The 15849-nt window shown below is 50.1% G+C and overlaps 1 protein-coding gene across 5 annotated transcripts in view; it reads left to right on the top strand.

The window, feature by feature from the left end:
- TIAM1 (TIAM Rac1 associated GEF 1) overlaps positions 1-15849 on the top strand; it is a 472990-nt gene that overhangs the window by 219381 nt on the left and 237760 nt on the right. For 2 of the 5 annotated variants that reach the window (XM_045284949.1, XM_045284951.1), the window contains exon 2: positions 11728-11862. The gene's annotated coding sequence lies outside the window, so the exon portion shown is untranslated. Of the gene's footprint in view, positions 1-5186; positions 5274-5490; positions 5508-5786; positions 5866-11727; positions 11863-15849 lie in introns of those variants that run through there. The other 3 variants (XM_004711286.2, XM_045284950.1, XM_045284948.1) reach the window with 3 other exon arrangements.

The raw sequence follows: 15849 nt of genomic DNA, 5'->3' as shown, positions 1-15849 counted from the left end.
CCCATTAATGCTTTCATGTCTTCTTCTTTTCTTTGTGAATTCTTAGCAGTTGCTGGCAAATTGACTCTGACCCAGGAGGAGCTCATGCATGTCAAAGTAGAATTGTGTTCCACAGAGTGTTCCGGGACTGATTTTTTTTTCAGAGGTGGATCACCAGGCCTTTCTTCTGAGGCACCTCTGGATAGACTTCCAACCTTTCAATTAGAGTGTGTTAACTCTTTGTACCGCCCAAGGACTTCTTTCTTAATTAATTATGTAGATTTAAAAGAGCAAAACTCAAATGCTTCGCGCCATCCAGTCCACTCTCACTCCTAACAGCCCTATAGGACAGGGTAGAACTGCCCCTGTGGGTTTCCAAGACTGTAATTTTTTACAAAGCAGAAAGCCTCCTCTTTCTCCTGTGGAGCAGCTGGTGGTTTCAAACTGATGATCTTGTGGTTAGAAGCTCAACTCCTCCTAATCCACTAAACCACCAGGGCTCCTAAAAGCAAAACAAGTGGGTTTTAAAGCCACATTTTAATGAGCAGGCAATTAGAATGAGGGATAGAGTGCTTTCTCTACTGCCTCTTTGTCTAGTACTGTGTTGAACAGGGGCCTGCAAAGCTGCATTCTTACTCAGTAGGAGGGTACAGCCCTTCAGGAGGAAAACATCTTCTCGTGCCAGAAGAGATGCTTGCCTATGAGGCGTGAGCTCTTGCTTGGTGTCTCCCAGGTTCTGACGTTGGGTGGGTGGTGAGTGGTCTCTATTAGGGGCCAGCTACTGAATGAACCTGACTGGGCTCACACATCCATAAGTAGTTTTAGACTCCCAAACTCAAGGCAGCCAATGGAGTTTCCCCAAAACCAGTAGGTTAACTGCTGCCAAGTTGGCCCTCACCTCAGGGGGACCCCATGCAGAAGCGTAGCCCCGCCCTGTGCCTACCTCATGATCACTTGCAGAAGGGATCCCTGTGACCCATACAGTTTCATTGGCTGAATTTTGGGAGCATGTTGCCACCCCACCCCGCCCCACCCTGCCCCACCTCCAGCATATTGTCTGAATGCTGGGCTGACTTCTCCTTTGCTTTGTAACGCCCACAGGCCTCCACAGACAGACAGACAGACAGACAGGTGGGGCTGAGTACGGAGGGAAAGGACTGGGGATTGATCTTGAGTCTGGCATGCCTTAAGTTGCCTTTGAGAAAGGGCTCAAGAACTCTGCCTAGGATCACCAGTGTTTCTGTAGCAAACACTGCCAGCTGCTATTGGGTCATTTCTGACTCCTGGAGACTGTGTAGAGAAGACCCGTGTTTCATGAGATTTTTAGGGCTGTGACCTTTTGGGAACAGATTACCAGGTCCCTTCCCGAAGCATCTCTGCGTGGGTGTGAACTCCTAACCTTTCAGTTAGTACCAGTGTTGAACCTTTGCTACGCAGGTGCTTAGAGTTAATTATTGGGAAGACGATAGGGACTGATTCAGTTCAATCCAACTTGCTATGTTGGGGATTCAAGGTGAGCAAAACCACTGGCCCCTTTCCCCACTTTCGAATCACACTGAAAGAGGAAAGCGGGGGTGGGGGGTGGGGGAACCTGTCTTTTGCCCCCAAACAGATGTGAAATCAATCAGAAGAAATGAAATGTATGTGATACTTGAGAGTTAAAAGAGACTGTCTTAGATACTGAGGAGCCAGGGAAGCCAGTAGAAAGTTCTGCCAGAAGGTCTCGGTGGTAGGCAGGCCCCCTTTTGCCACTGAACGCTTCCTGGTTTTCTTTCAGAACCGCTTTCGTGAGTTGAAACACCCTGTTCTCGGCAGTGCTTGCACTCCTGATAGTCTGGAGGGCTCAGGGATGTGGTCGCGATCAGCCCGCCTTTGTGTTTCTTCCATGTTTCCTCCCTCTGTGCATCTGGACTCCCTCCTAGATGGTGGTACCGTCAGCAGCAGCTTCACCCACACTCTTTCTGCATGATTTGCATCCAAACCCATCACCAGTGCCGGGAGTCTACAGACCCTAGGGTTGCACCCCAAACCCTGGATTACTTACTGCTTCTGAGCCCAGCTTTCACTTCCTTCTGAGCACGCACAGATGGGTGGGTCTCAGCCACCAAGTGTTGCGCAACAGAAAATACACGAAAGAAGTAGAAACATTGTGGTAGTTACCTAACCTGGTGTCAGTTTGAGATTTAAGAGTGTAGGGGTGGAGGTTAGCCTGTCAATCCGAAGATAAAACCAATGAGGCTTCTGTGTGGGCTTGGTCTTCTCCTGGGAATTCTGGGAACGCTGGTATTTCCTCCTTGGAGGTAGGAAGCAGTCTCATTCCCTCCTCACTCCCTGGGAGACATTGCATCTGACAAGACACATGGAACTATGCTACTGCCCTGAGCTGGAGAAGCCACATGGACCAACTGATGGAACCAGACCTCTGAAGCTGGAGAAGCCATGTAGAGACCCCTGCCGGTGCTGAGATGCTTACAATGACACTGGATCCAAAGACTTTCTACCCCCTGGCCTATGATTGTCCTGCATTCGGCATCATTGCATGTGTTTCATGAGTCTGAAGAGGACTTTATAGATTGGTATCGGACATAAGGGCTAATAGTGGATTTATGGGCTTGGATTGGACTGGGTTGGGATGCTTTATGTACAATTACCCTTTATATAAAACTCTCTCTTACACACATGAGTCTCCCTAGATTTGTTTTCTTTAGTCTACACCGACTAATACAAACATGGTGCGCTATGTTTTTTAAACCCCCAGGAGAGAGTCTTTGTAATGGTGATGGGATGAAATAATTGACAGATGACAGTGAAAACTCTAGCCCAAGGTTTGGCTTTTGGGGCTGGATCATGAATTTCGTGTGGTGGAGGCAGGGTCCAGGGACTACTGTGCTGTATGATGGTTCGCAGCATCCTGGCCCTCTACCAACTGGATGGATGGTGGTAGCACCCTCTGCTTGTGACACCTGAAAATGTCTCCAGACATTGCCCCATGTTCATGAGGGCACAATCAGCTCTTCTTCAGGGTACTCCTGCACTAGCACTCTATCTCTTTCCTTCTGCTGCTGTAGATATCTTCTTTTTGGGGACACCTTTTGCTCATGAAACATTTGTTTGTCAAAGGTTTCTATATTTCTACTTAGGCTAGCCTTTCAGGCAAAGATGGAGCAGACATTAGCTCCTCTCTTTTTCTCTCTGCCCACCTCCCCCTCAACACACACACACACACACACACACACACACACACACACACACACACACACACGAATCCTGCTGTTAACTGAAGTGTTGTAGGTTTGAGTTCACCCAGAAACACCTTGACAGGTGCCCTGGTGGCGCACTGGGCTACACACTAATTTGCTGACCTCAAGGTCTATGGTTTGAACCCACCAGCTACTCTGAGGGTTTCTGCTCCCATAAAATCAAAAGTCTCTGAAGTCCCCGGGGGCAGTTCCCCCTGTGCTCTAGGGTCACTATGACCTGCAGTCCTTGTGGTGGCAGTGAGTTTGGTTTGGTTTTTGAGAAGCACCGTGGAAGAAAGCCTGGCAGTCTCTCTTCCTAAAAATCAGCCAATGAAAGCAGTTTTCTCTGACACGAGTTTCCCTGGGTGCAGTTCCCCGTGGCAGCGACTGCTTTGGCTTAAGGACACATGCTCTTGGGCACGCACGTACCCGAAGTCAATTTTCATGGTATCAGTGAATTTCCACCATGTTTATTCTGGTCATTATTGTCCTGAACGGTCCCCTTTCTGAGAACTGCTTCCAGGCTGTAGCTCAGGTTGGCAGTTGAGTAATTTTGGTTTCTGTCTTCGATGTGCTGTTTCTATTCTTGTCGCCCGCCGGTCTTTGGGGAAAGCCCCTTGAAGTGTGGGTCAGTCTCCTTGGCTTAGCACAGCTGTTACCTTGTAAAATGAATAATGTCTTATTAATCTACCAATTTCATCCCTGAATGCTGCAACCGTGTCAGATGCGGCTTCTCACTTGTCGCTCCTGATGCGGGCGATTTCTTTCTTTTTCCTTAACCAGCCACCCGAGGCTGCCTTTGTTATCAGCTTGGCCATCGGAAGTTTCCCGTAATGAAACTCGCGGGTGGGGCCTGCAGCAGTGGAGCCCTGCAGAGCAGTGCACACTTGATTGCGCCCCGCCGAGCCCAGTTCAAGTTAGCATGTTTCTTTGACTGTGGCTTCCAACCATGATATGGAAGCCACCCACGGGAAATCACATGTCCCTCCATTTTATTTCGGGGTGGGGGTGGGGTAGAATCCAGTTGGCGTGGAGTCAAATCTGACCGCGGGCTGCCCATGTCTGTGGGAAGCGATACATGCTCCATGAGCTTTTCAGTGGCCGGATTTCTGGAATTCTACTGCCAGGCCTTTCTTCCAAGATCCTGCTGGAGGAGGGAGAGGGACTCCAGCTCAGCTACTGCCCTTTTGCTTGGTAGCTGAGCACATAGTCCCCAGGGACTTGCAGGAGGCTTTCGTTGGGCTTGTTGTTGTTTAGGTCCACCCGGTGGACCACAGAACTGATAACTCCAGGGGGCGTTCTTGGAGTGTCCTCTGGGGGAGGGGAGAGGGGGGACTTTAGAGGCAGTTTCAATGCTGCTGGTAAATTTTAATATTTAATGGTGAAAAGTCATGGATAGGATTTAAATATGTATTTTGGTGTATCTAGTTAAAATATTTTGAAATAAACTTCAACGAAACGACAGCTTGTTGAGTTTGCCTTCGATTTTTGTGTCCTTCAGCTTTTAAGAAAAAGAGATCTACGAGTCAGCTCCTCACTTGTTCAGATGCCCAATGTTTGCCTCTTGTGTGTGGTGGTGGGGAGAGGGAGTAATTATTTATGAGTTTTCGCTTTCTCGATCCTGGAAAGGCACACTGCTTTCTTGCCATGTGGTGTCAACATGTTTTCTTTTGGACAGGAATTTATGCGCATGTCGGGGTAACGCAGTTGATGTGTAAAAATGTTAGATGTAAATTTCCCTCGTCGACTCGTGGGAGGCTGGGCGCTGGGACGCTGACTGACAGCCGGCCTGGGTTCTTGCGCGCTACTGCTGTCCACGGGGAGAGCAGAACTGGAGAAGGGCGGGGAGGAGGCGAGGTGGGCGGGGAAGAGCCGCAAACCTCCAGCACACCCGAACGACCAGATTCATCATAGGGCGAAACTTCACAAGTTACACCCACCAGTTCTGCCCCAAGTCGAGGGAAGGCTGCTCGCTGCTTCCTCGTTTCGGTCGCTGGAAGTTTGAGCGCTGCGTGCGGGGAGAGCGGGGAGACATGTGCGCCTCGCCGGGCGGTGGTGAGCGGGGTCTTTAAGCCTCTTTGTGTGGGGAGGTGGGGACGCGGCGGAGCGCTGCGCGGACGGACGGAGGAGCCAGGGGTCCCGGGAGCAGGGGCTCGGAGTGTCCCGGAGGAGCCCCGGGCCCAGCATTAGCCAGAATTCCCGACCGACCGGCGTCTCTCAGCTGCGCCCCGGGCGCAGAACGTTTTCCGCTGAGCCCCCGGAGGACCCGAAGTTTCTTCTGGTTCCTGGGTAAAGAAAGGATTTTGCGTTTTGATAGCGCTTCTCTTCCTTTGTACCTTCTGTTACCCAGAGGATCCAATGGGACGCGACCTAAACCCTCCTTTCGGGGGCGGGGAGGTGGGGAGGGGAAGGTGGGCTGCCACCCAAAATGTGCCCTGTGCCTGAATGTCCCGCTGCGCGTTCAGTAATTACAGGGCAAGGTGGATGAAAACGAGCCCCGGACTCTCGAATCAATGAGCCCTGTTATTTGTCTTAAAAAAAAAAAAAGAAAAGAAAAGAAAGAAAGAAAGAGAAGAAAAAGTTCCCAAGGAATAGTCTGAAACTGTGGCGTTCGACCGCGGCAAAAATAAGGAGCTTGTCCACTGCGGTAAGGAGTTACAGCCTCGGAAGCGTACAGGGGCAATTCTAGCCTGTCCTGTGAGTTGCAGTCTATTCCACGGCAGTGAGTTTGATTTGATCCTGATCAGAGTTCTGGATCGAGGGGCATCGGAAGTATCATCAATTCTGTGCGTGATAGAGGTAGTTTAGTTATTATTTATTTATTTGGAACTTGTTGGAAAATGCTAGCCCTCGGTGGCCTCTGGTTTGCCTTCCGCAGATCTGGGTGCATACGTCAGTTTTGATAGGGTGGGGGTAGGAGGGTGGCCCTAGGGTTGAGATCATGACAAAGGACATTTAATATGCCTCAGTGAAGGATATCCTTGGCCAAAGATCCTGTTTCTGGCAAACCTTATTTTGATCCATGCCTACTGTTGTGAAGGGGTGCACAGCCGGAGGAGTGTTTAGCTCTGCCCTGCATGGGGTCGCTGCGGAAACCCAGCTGGCTTACTGGACTGAACTACAGTGGCCCCTCATTTGGCACGTGTGACTTTTTGCTGCCTACAAGGACTTTAGCTGCCAACAGATTAAGGCTTTTGGTCTAATTTTTACCCACTTTGCATATCTCATGTATAAATATATGCTTCATAGTTTTAGTAATGCCATACCAATTCAAACTTTTTGTGTTTTATTTAATCATGGGGAAAAAAATCAGAAAGTTGCAGTGTTTTGGAGGCCAAGAAGCAAAGGCGATGAACTGCATGGCTCTTCTGTGCTGTTGTAAGGAGCCGCTCTCCTGGCACAGCGGTTAATAAACACTCCACTGCTAAACGGTTTCCATAGTTTGAACCCGCTAGCCCCTTGAGCGACAAAGATGAGGCACTTTTCTTCTGTAAAGAGCACAGTTGTGGAAACCCTATGGGGCAGTTCTACTTGGTGTTACAGAGCTGCTATGAGTTGGAATCCGCTTGACCACAGTGGGGTGTGCGCGTGTGTGCACCTGTGTGGTTTTTATTCCTGATAAGCCACTTCCGATCGATGGCAGTTCCACGTGTGTCAGCATAGCACTGGTGCCATACGGTCTTACAGGCCTTCCAGATAGCCAGGCTGTTTTGCCAAGATGCTTCTTGGTGGGTTTGACCAGCTTCTTGCTTTAGTAGTTCAGTCTTTAACCATTTGCACCACCCTAGGGCTTAACTATGTTTTCAGCTGAGCTCGTACTTATTTTTATATCAGTACATCTCTCAGGCCTGACTGGGAGTAGGTTGGGAGCTGATTTTATGATCCTCTTAATCCAGGGCCGTAGGAGGGCTGGTGGCGTCGTGGTTACGCACAGTGCTGCTAACCTCCAGGTCAGCAGTTCAAAACTACCAGTCACCGCTCTTGAGAAAGACGAGGCTTTTTATTCCTGTAAAGAGTTACAGTCTTGGGGCAGAAACCCTGGCGGCAGTGGTACCCTGTCCTTTGGGGTCACTGTGAGTTGGCATCAATCTGAAGGCTGTAAGTGTGGAGTTGGTTTATGTTTTGAAATGCTGTAGCAGGGTGGCCTGATTTTGTGGGCTCTTTGTGTGTGTGTGTGTGTGATCATCTTATTTAACAATGTTGGGGGGGGCAGGGGGTTGGGGGGATGCCGGTCATGACCAGAGACTGAGTCTATTTGCTTTGATCCTCTGGTTTGCCTGAAGTTCAGGATACAGAAGTGAAAGGAAATCACTTTTTATTTTAGTCAGACAAGAGATGTAATTCTTGATCCGATTCTGTGACACCCCCAAAGCGAGATGCTTGAGCTCTCTGTGAACCCAGGAAGGGACACAGCAGGCGTGATACTGACTCCCCATCAGCCCCACGCTCCACATGGAAAACCACTAGGTTGAAGCTCGTGATAGTGCTGGAAGGACTGACTCAGGGGCCTTGTTCCCTAGTTTTACGGAACAAGGATCCTGGGCCAGGCAAAGGGGAATGGCTGGGGCACTGGGTGGTGTTAACACTGGTTTGTGTGTTTGACATTGTCACTTGGACTGTGGAGGACATCCTGGGGATACTTGAAATAGGCATTACCCCTTTCATGACCAAATTATTTTCCACTTTGAACTTTTCGTTGATACCGTGGGTATCAGGAACGTGCAGAATTCAAGGGCTTAAAAAAAATTTTTTTTGAGGTAATGCATATGGATTTTGTTTCAGTGATGCGGGGAACATATATCTGTCCCAAGTGGACGCTAGTGGGCTAAGGCCTGTTTCTTTAGCCTTGCCAGGTGGTACTACATATGACACCTGGGATAGCAATGACCCCAAAACAAGAAAAGCCAACCCACTGCTTCTGAATCAGTTCCAACTTACAGCGACTCCTCAGGAAGCATTGCACTGCTCCCCAGGGTTTCCCAGGCTCTAGACTAGTAGTTCTCAACCTTTCTAACACGTGGCCCTTTACATTCCTCATGTGGTGGTGACCCCCACAACCATAACATTATTTTCGTTGCTACTTCATCACTGTCATTTTGCTACTGTTATGAATCGGGCGACTCCTGTGAAAGGGTCATTTGACCCCCAGGTTGAGAACTCCTGCTCTAAACCTTTTGAGGGCAGTCAGCTTCATCTTTCTCACAAGAAATGGCCGGTGGGTTTGATCTGCTGACCTTGCAGTTAGCCGTTCAATGCCCATCCCACACCACCCCCGGAGCTCCTGAGAGGCCCAAGATGCCCGTGGGTGGTTCATGTTCCATGGCTCTGAGAGGGTTAATTTTACTAGGTATAGGAGAAGTTACAATGACCGTGGCAATTATTATTTTTTCCCTTCGGGCCTTTCCCCTCATCTAGTAAATAACCAGTGTGGCTCTCCATGCTTGCAGCATAAACAAGCACTACGTTTTCTTGCATTTCCATCCATTTTAAAAATTCTGTCCTGTGGAACTCTTGTCAGAAAGAGTTTTAAAAAGCCTTGTAAAATAGGCTGGCTCTTACTGCAAGGAGGAAGGCATTATGCATATATTTTTATGTGCCATTGACATAGATAATGCTTTTTGGTTTTATGAAAACACACCTTGTCTTGCATCAAACAGATTGGGTTGAATTGCTCCAAGCTGGGTTTTGTGTATTCACTGGGGCACACCCTGTGAAATTGGTTTGGAAATATCTAACTGGAATTTGCATAAGACTTACTAGTAATTGTGCGAATTGGAGGTGTTTTCAACCCACTTGACAATATGGATTTGCTTTCTACCAAGGCTGAGCAAATTTCCTATAATGACTGCAGAAGAACATTTCATTTTGGTTTATTTTTAATGCATGAGACTCTGGCATTGTATAGTTTTTCTCTCTCTAAGCGCAATGTGCCAGTCTCAGAGCAAGAACTTTGCAGTTCAGAACTATTTAGACTTGAATTCCTGCTCTGCCACTTTTAGCTGTGTGGCCTTGGCAAAGCTATATTAGCTCTCTTACATTTCCCCCACGATAAGCTGGAAACACGGACAAAGTGCTTTGGGGGCCTGTTGTGACAATTCAGTGTGAATATCACGACCTGGCCCAATAGAGGCACTTAATAAGTTGTGTACTACATTCAGCGTTTTTCCCTCTTCATCCACTCTTGTCAGATCTCCTTTCTTACAAAGCTCACATTTCCTTCCAGCAATGTGGGTGGTCCTTACAACAGAAATCATGAAGACCACTTTCCTCTTTGGTCAACTTTTCTCATCATTACCACAGGAGAAAGACAGGCTGTCTGCCAGTCCCATAAGGTTTCTCTGAGTCAGTACGGACCTTGGATCTGGGGGTTGCCAGGATCACTTTCTATATTTTCATCTTCTTATCCCAGTTGGTTGCTGCCAAACTGACAGCATTGTCTGCCCTCCACCTTTTCCTCCCACTTTGAGATTGCACTTCTCGTTCAGCCCTTAGGCTTGAGGGCCTCCCTCCTCTCTGTTCTTATGCTACCTCTCAGGGCACAAATGAGGTGGCTACAAAGACCTGGAGGTCAGTTAGTGGAGCTGCTTAAACGCAGGCAACACCTGTTAAATTTAGGTACTCAACCGTTGGGACTCAGACAAGCGATGGATGCTAACTAACCCCAGCATTTCTGTTGCCCCACGGATCGCATTCTCCCAGAATGCTTTTCCAGATGCTGCTTGGGGGCAGGCTCGGCGGTGGTGGGGTTCTCGCTGCCTCCATTCCAAGCTGGTGGCCCCCGGACACGCAACCCTGTCAGCAGAGCCTTGTGGGTTGCTGTGATGCTGAGCAGGTTTCAGCGCAGCTTCCTGATTCAGATGGACTAGGAGCAGAGACTTTGTGGGGCGCTTCTGAAAAAGCAAGGAAAACTGAAACTTGTCAGCCAGTGATGGGGGGATGCGGTGCAGGGCTCGGCTGCACTTTCCTCTGCTGTACACAGAGCCACTGTGAGCACGAGGGCTCACTCACGGACAACCTACGACAACAGGAACAACAATGGGTCACACAGTGTTGGGGTTGACTTCACAACCAAGAATGGACAAATAGAAAAGCTCAGGGTGGAAGAGGTGGGCCGATTAATACTCTTCCACAAAGGCATCGTGGAGCAGTATTGAAGCTGCCCAACCCCAAGCCATTTGTTTTCCCTGGGGTCTGTCAGCTGCGATGATAGCTATGTGGCATAATTAGTGAATAGTTGCTGATGCATTGAGTGTCACCAGGGGCTGAGCTGGGCAGGGGAGGGGAATGTGGGCTGGGAAGAGGCTGGTTCTTTCTGCACTGCGGTGCCGTGTCAAGGCCATGTGCTGCCGTGCCCAGGCAGCGGAGAACCGGCCCCAGGTGTGCAGTTAGCGGCCGTCCAGCTGCACCCGGCTGGTCTGGTGGGTGCGCTGTGACCTGGCGCTCCTGACAGTGCTGTTTTGTTCTGGCTTGGCCTGTTTTGAGAATGAAGAACCAGGAGGAGGAGTTTCCACAAGTGTTTTGCAGCCTCGTTCCTCCCGTTTGTTACTTTGATGCCGTGGTGTGGAAACAAATGTGAGTATGAGGTGGATCAACCAGGAAAACTTTTGAGGAGAGATCATCATGTTTGGAAAGTTTTCTTCGCTTCACCCGTGGGTGCGGACTTGAAAGAGCTTGCCTTCATGCGGTTCTGTGGAATCCGATGTTCTAGTGTGTGAGCTCCGTGAATTCCGGGTGTTGGGGTCTTTGCTGACCACTGACGGCTCAGTGCTATGGACAAGGCTGTGCTTGAATGTTCGTCCATGCAGTCACTGAACCCAAAAGTTGGAGGTTCAGATCTACTCAGAAGCCCCTCGGAAGAAAGGCCTGGTCATCTGCTTCCGAAAAGTCAGCCTTCTGTGAAAGTCAGGTCTGTGTAGCCTGGCTTGATCTGCATACCTGGGCTGACCATGAGATGAAATCGCCTCAGAGGCAACGGGCACTGAAAACCCACCTGTCTGGAAGATCCAGACCCCCTGTTGAGTTGACTCCACTCACAGTGACCCCGCAGGACAGAGCAGGACTGCCCCAGAGTGCTCCCAAGGCTGCCGCACCTTATGCCCCGTAAAGGCCGGTGGGTTCAAATGGCTGACCTTGGGGTTAGCTGCGGTGCACTTGTGACCGCTCCTCCCCCAGGGTTCTTCTTGTAGTGCAATAAGGGCTTGGTAAATGCTCCTGCAATGATTTAAATGCTAATTTGTTTTTTTTTAATTGCAATTAGTAATTGAGTATTTACAGTGTAAAGTAATGCTTCTGTGGTTGAACTTGCAACTTCTAGGGCCTACATGTAGGGGACTTCAAAAAGGTCGTGGAGAGTGGAATTGAGGGGTAATGGAATTTTTCCTACAAACTCTTTGAAGTTTGTTTTGTGTGTGTGTGTGTGTGTGTGTGTGTGTGTGTGAGAGAGAGAGAGAGAGAGAGAGAGAGAGAGAGAGAGAGAGAGACTCATTGTTCTCCTTGTCTGCTTTTACAGGTAGAACGCCTGTGGACTGAGGCCACCTCTTTCGAATGGAAGCTCTGACTGCTGCTTTCTCAACCTAGGATGTGCACAGCCCCCGCGGATGGCTTATCCCGAGACCTTACGAAAGCCTCTTCTGAGTGGGATGGGGTAAGTGCAGTGTTTGCAAAAGGCTGGGGAATGGGTGTAAGCTCTGACAATCTGTGCCCCAACCTCCGCCCATTTCTGGACCCCGGGTGTTCATCACAGATGACTGTTGAACAGGCATTGCTGATTTTCCCTCCTTGCACTCTGTGGCTTTGGAATTGGCTTCCCGGCAAGCCTTCTGCTCAGGCGCCCTGCTTGTTACCAGGAACGAACCAGCCCTTGTCCTGGGCTTGAAGTGGAGGGTGTGGTGGGTGGTGCCCTCCGAGCCGGCGGCCTGGTGCACTGGGTCTGCCCCTCGTGAACCACTGGGAGGTTTCTTCACATCCTGCGTCATTGGTTCTCAGATGATCATGTCAGGGAGGCTTCACAGGGTCGTCTGCCGACCTGCTTCTCCCAGCCGTCTCTTCGCCTCCGCCACAACTGGCTTCATGTGAACAGCGGGTAGGGGAAGAGGAGTCGACTTGGACTGGGTGGGAATTCCTGTTGGTGCTTGTTTCGAGGCAGTTGGGCATGAGATCACGCTGCCCTTAGGAGAGGGCGAGCCTGCCTTGCACCAAAGCGCAGCATTTCACCTTGGCCTCAGCGCTGCAGGCACATCAAGGGAGGTCTTTGTGAAGCGGCTCCCCCAGAGGAGGGGTCCAGTTCACTGTCACTCTGAGAGAATCATGGACTGCAGGGGCCGCCCATCTGCTTGCCCGGCACCAAGAGCTCCGTGCGTAGCATTTCCCCTCTGTAAAATGTGACATCAGCCCCCGTGGACTTGATTATGAGAATAGACAGACTTTGACCAAAAGGCCCTCCTTGGCTCTCTAAAGTTACTGCCACTTTTTCCGGGTTAGCCTTCCTCTTGGGAGCCAACCCACCTGAACCTTCTTGTTGACCTTCTGAATTGCTGTAGATTCCACCTCAATTCGTGGTGACCCTGTGCACAGTGGAGCTAATGCTGCCTGGCCCTGCGCCTTCTCGTGATTACACTGTAGTGATCTCTAGGGGTTTTTTGTCACAGATACTTGGACATCGATGACCAGGCCTTTCTTCCTGTTTCATCTTAGCTCCAGAAGCCATAGGGAAACCTGTTGGACTTCACAGCAACAAACACGGCTCCACCTGCGAGGGGTGGGTGGTGCATCTGCAGGAGGCACACGGGCCAGGAATCAAAGCCCGGCTTCCAGAATGCAAGCGGAGAAATTCTGTCGCCGACATACTGTTGGAGCATTTAACACGCAAACGGTAGCAGTCCATTGCTGGCTGCTCCCGAATTTTGAAAGAGTATTGGACGACTGACTTGCTGGAGAGCTGGAATCACAGTGGCTTTCTCAGACAAGATCACAGTGGCTTTCTCAGACAGGTGGCAGATTCCCGTATTTTCTGAATCCCCACCTAGCATTCCAGGCCCTCCTGGGCCCATCCTGCCCTTCCAGTCTTACCTGTTGCTCCTCGGCCTGATTGCAGAGACAGCCTTGGCCACGCCCTGCTCTGCCTGTCTGCAGAGACCTCCCTTTCTCTGCTTACCTCTCCTGGTATGGGTTCTGTGCTGGCCGCTCCTCTGTATCCACTTCGGAGCCCTGGTTGTGGATACTCGTTGGGCTGGAAGATCAGCAGCTCGGAACAACAGCAGCTTTGCAGGAGCGAGACGGGCCTTTTTATTCCTGTAAAGACTTACTTCAGAGACCCACCGGGGTAGGTCCAGCCTGTCCTCTAGGGTCACGGCATGTCTGCGTTGTCTCAGTGGCAGTTGAGTTCTGTTTTGTTTTCAATGTCCCCTTTAGGAGCTCTGGTGGTGTAGTGAGCTCTGCAGTGGGCTGCTAACCACGAGGTCAGCAAGCTTCTCCGAGTGACAAAGAGGAGGCATTCAGTTCCCAGAAAGTTACAGTGTGGGAAATCCACAGGGGCCGTGCGACCCCGTGCTCGAGGGTCACCTGGAGTCAGAATGGACTCGCCGGCAGTGAGGTGGTTTTTGGAGTTTACATGCTCCTCAGGAGTCCTGGGTGGGACACATGGTAAGTGCGTGACAGCTGAGGAGCCACGAAAGACAAGCCGGAGGGTCTGCTTCCAAAAGATGACCACAGCCTTGCAAACCCAAGGGAGCAGTCGCACCCTGTCCCTTGACTGCTGTCACCGCCCCCCACCGCCACCTTCCCCTGCAACGATGATGCAGATGATAAACCCGTGGGGCACCTGCTGCTGCTCCAGCCTGCCCGCCGCCGCCTCACTTGCCCTCTACACGTCACACACTGTAGCTGGCCTCACGGTGCGCTCTCTCGGTTGGAGTGGCTTGGCTGCCTGCTTGCAAGGCGGGGTCCCACTTTGAACAGCCAGTTGCCATTGAGTTCACCCCGATTCCTGATGACCCCAGTGTTGGAGTAGAACTGTGCTCTGTATGGCTTCCAGTGGCTGAATGCTCAAAACCGCTTTGTCGTATTTATCAAGATGCTGTCTTTAACAACAAAAACAAAAACCTACTGTCGCTGCCCTCACCCAGACATGGCTGTACATTTTTGAGGATGCTGATTATATCCCAGACTGCCTAGAAGTGGCTAGTGGCTTTCTTTGGATGCATTCAAACCTGGTCACAGCTGTCCAGAAAGAGGTCTGGGATGTTTCTGAGTTCTGCGATGGAAGGGAACTAAATCATGGGGTTAAAGAGCAAACTTAGAAAGAAACACCGAGGGGCACGCTTATGTGTCTTGCGAGCCCCGCTCTCGTTCTTACCCTGCAGCTGTTCAGGTTGAATCATAGGGTGGATGTCTCATCTCTTGGCTTCGGGCTCAGTGGCTCCCACATCTTGCCCCCATAGGGAATTCAGACAGATTTATGTGATGAATAATGTGGAATTCTCTTCCAATAGTTGGGATGCGGTTTAGCAATTTTCATGCAGATGGTAGGTGAAACATGTCAAGCATCTCTCTTATTCCCCCACATTGTGACAGTTTGAAAGGGTATCTCTCTTCTGCCGCCAGACCACCCCCAGAGACCCCTTCCACTTTGCCTCCTGGGTGTGCCCCGTTGTAGGGTGTGGAAACAGGGCTGATAAAGACTGACACACAAGGAGCGGCCATCTGCCATGGGTCTGGCCTGCAGCTAAGTGCTTCCTCCCACAGTATCTATTGATCCTTACAATGATGTGTGCATTCTTACCACCATGCCCAGTTATTGAACCCAAACTGACTTGACCAAAATCACACCTTTGGCAAGTGGGGATGTTGGGGTTGACTCCCACTTCACCTGGCTGCCAGGCTCATGGCCATTGCAATCTGGTGTTGGCCTTCAGTTCTGGATACAAATGGGGGTGTTCCGACGGGTCTCTGGATGATGCCGTGTTTCAAGGGCTTGACTGCTAACTGAAGGTTGAAGGTTCTGGCCATTTGTTTCTAAGGAGTCAGCCCTGAGAGCCATGGGGAGCACATGGAGGTCTCTGGAGCTTGAACCAATAGAGCACAACCAATTATTGATTTAGATCATAGGTTCCCAAATATATTTTGCCCATTGCTCCATTTACAGGGAATAAAAGTTTACTCAGTGCCCACTTGGCCATTAAAAACTTTTGTACCATTGTGGGGTTAAGGGTAAGAGGGAACCCCACAAAACATCACAGGTTTGGTAGGCGCAATTGTACAGCGATAATAAGTATAGATTATAGTAAAGTCATAGAGAGCATGAGAGTTAAAGGATAGAGTCAAGTAATGGAGTCAGACGCAATTCATGGTAGCATAGCTCACCTCAACCCGGCTTGATGGTCCTCATGGAGGGGGCTTAGCCGCCAGAGAAGAAGCCGCTGCTTCGTCCTCCTTAGTCACCTTCTGGCCACCTCCCGAGTACCAGGGAGCCTCGTTATTTATTGCTCACCACGCATCGTATTCATACATCACAGAAAGGGGCAATACAATTCATTCTAGAACAAGATTGATCGCTCTAATGTCTCACATAATAAAGCAGACCATTACTATTCTGGGAAGCATGCAAGTTCCCTGATAGTGGACAATAGCCTGA

Source organism: Echinops telfairi, unplaced genomic scaffold, assembly GCF_000313985.2.
Source record: "Echinops telfairi isolate 266 unplaced genomic scaffold, ASM31398v2 ScPeMD7_7469;HRSCAF=8507_0, whole genome shotgun sequence".
NCBI lineage: Eukaryota > Metazoa > Chordata > Mammalia > Afrosoricida > Tenrecidae > Echinops > Echinops telfairi.
This window is presented reverse-complemented; position numbering and strand designations above follow the sequence as displayed.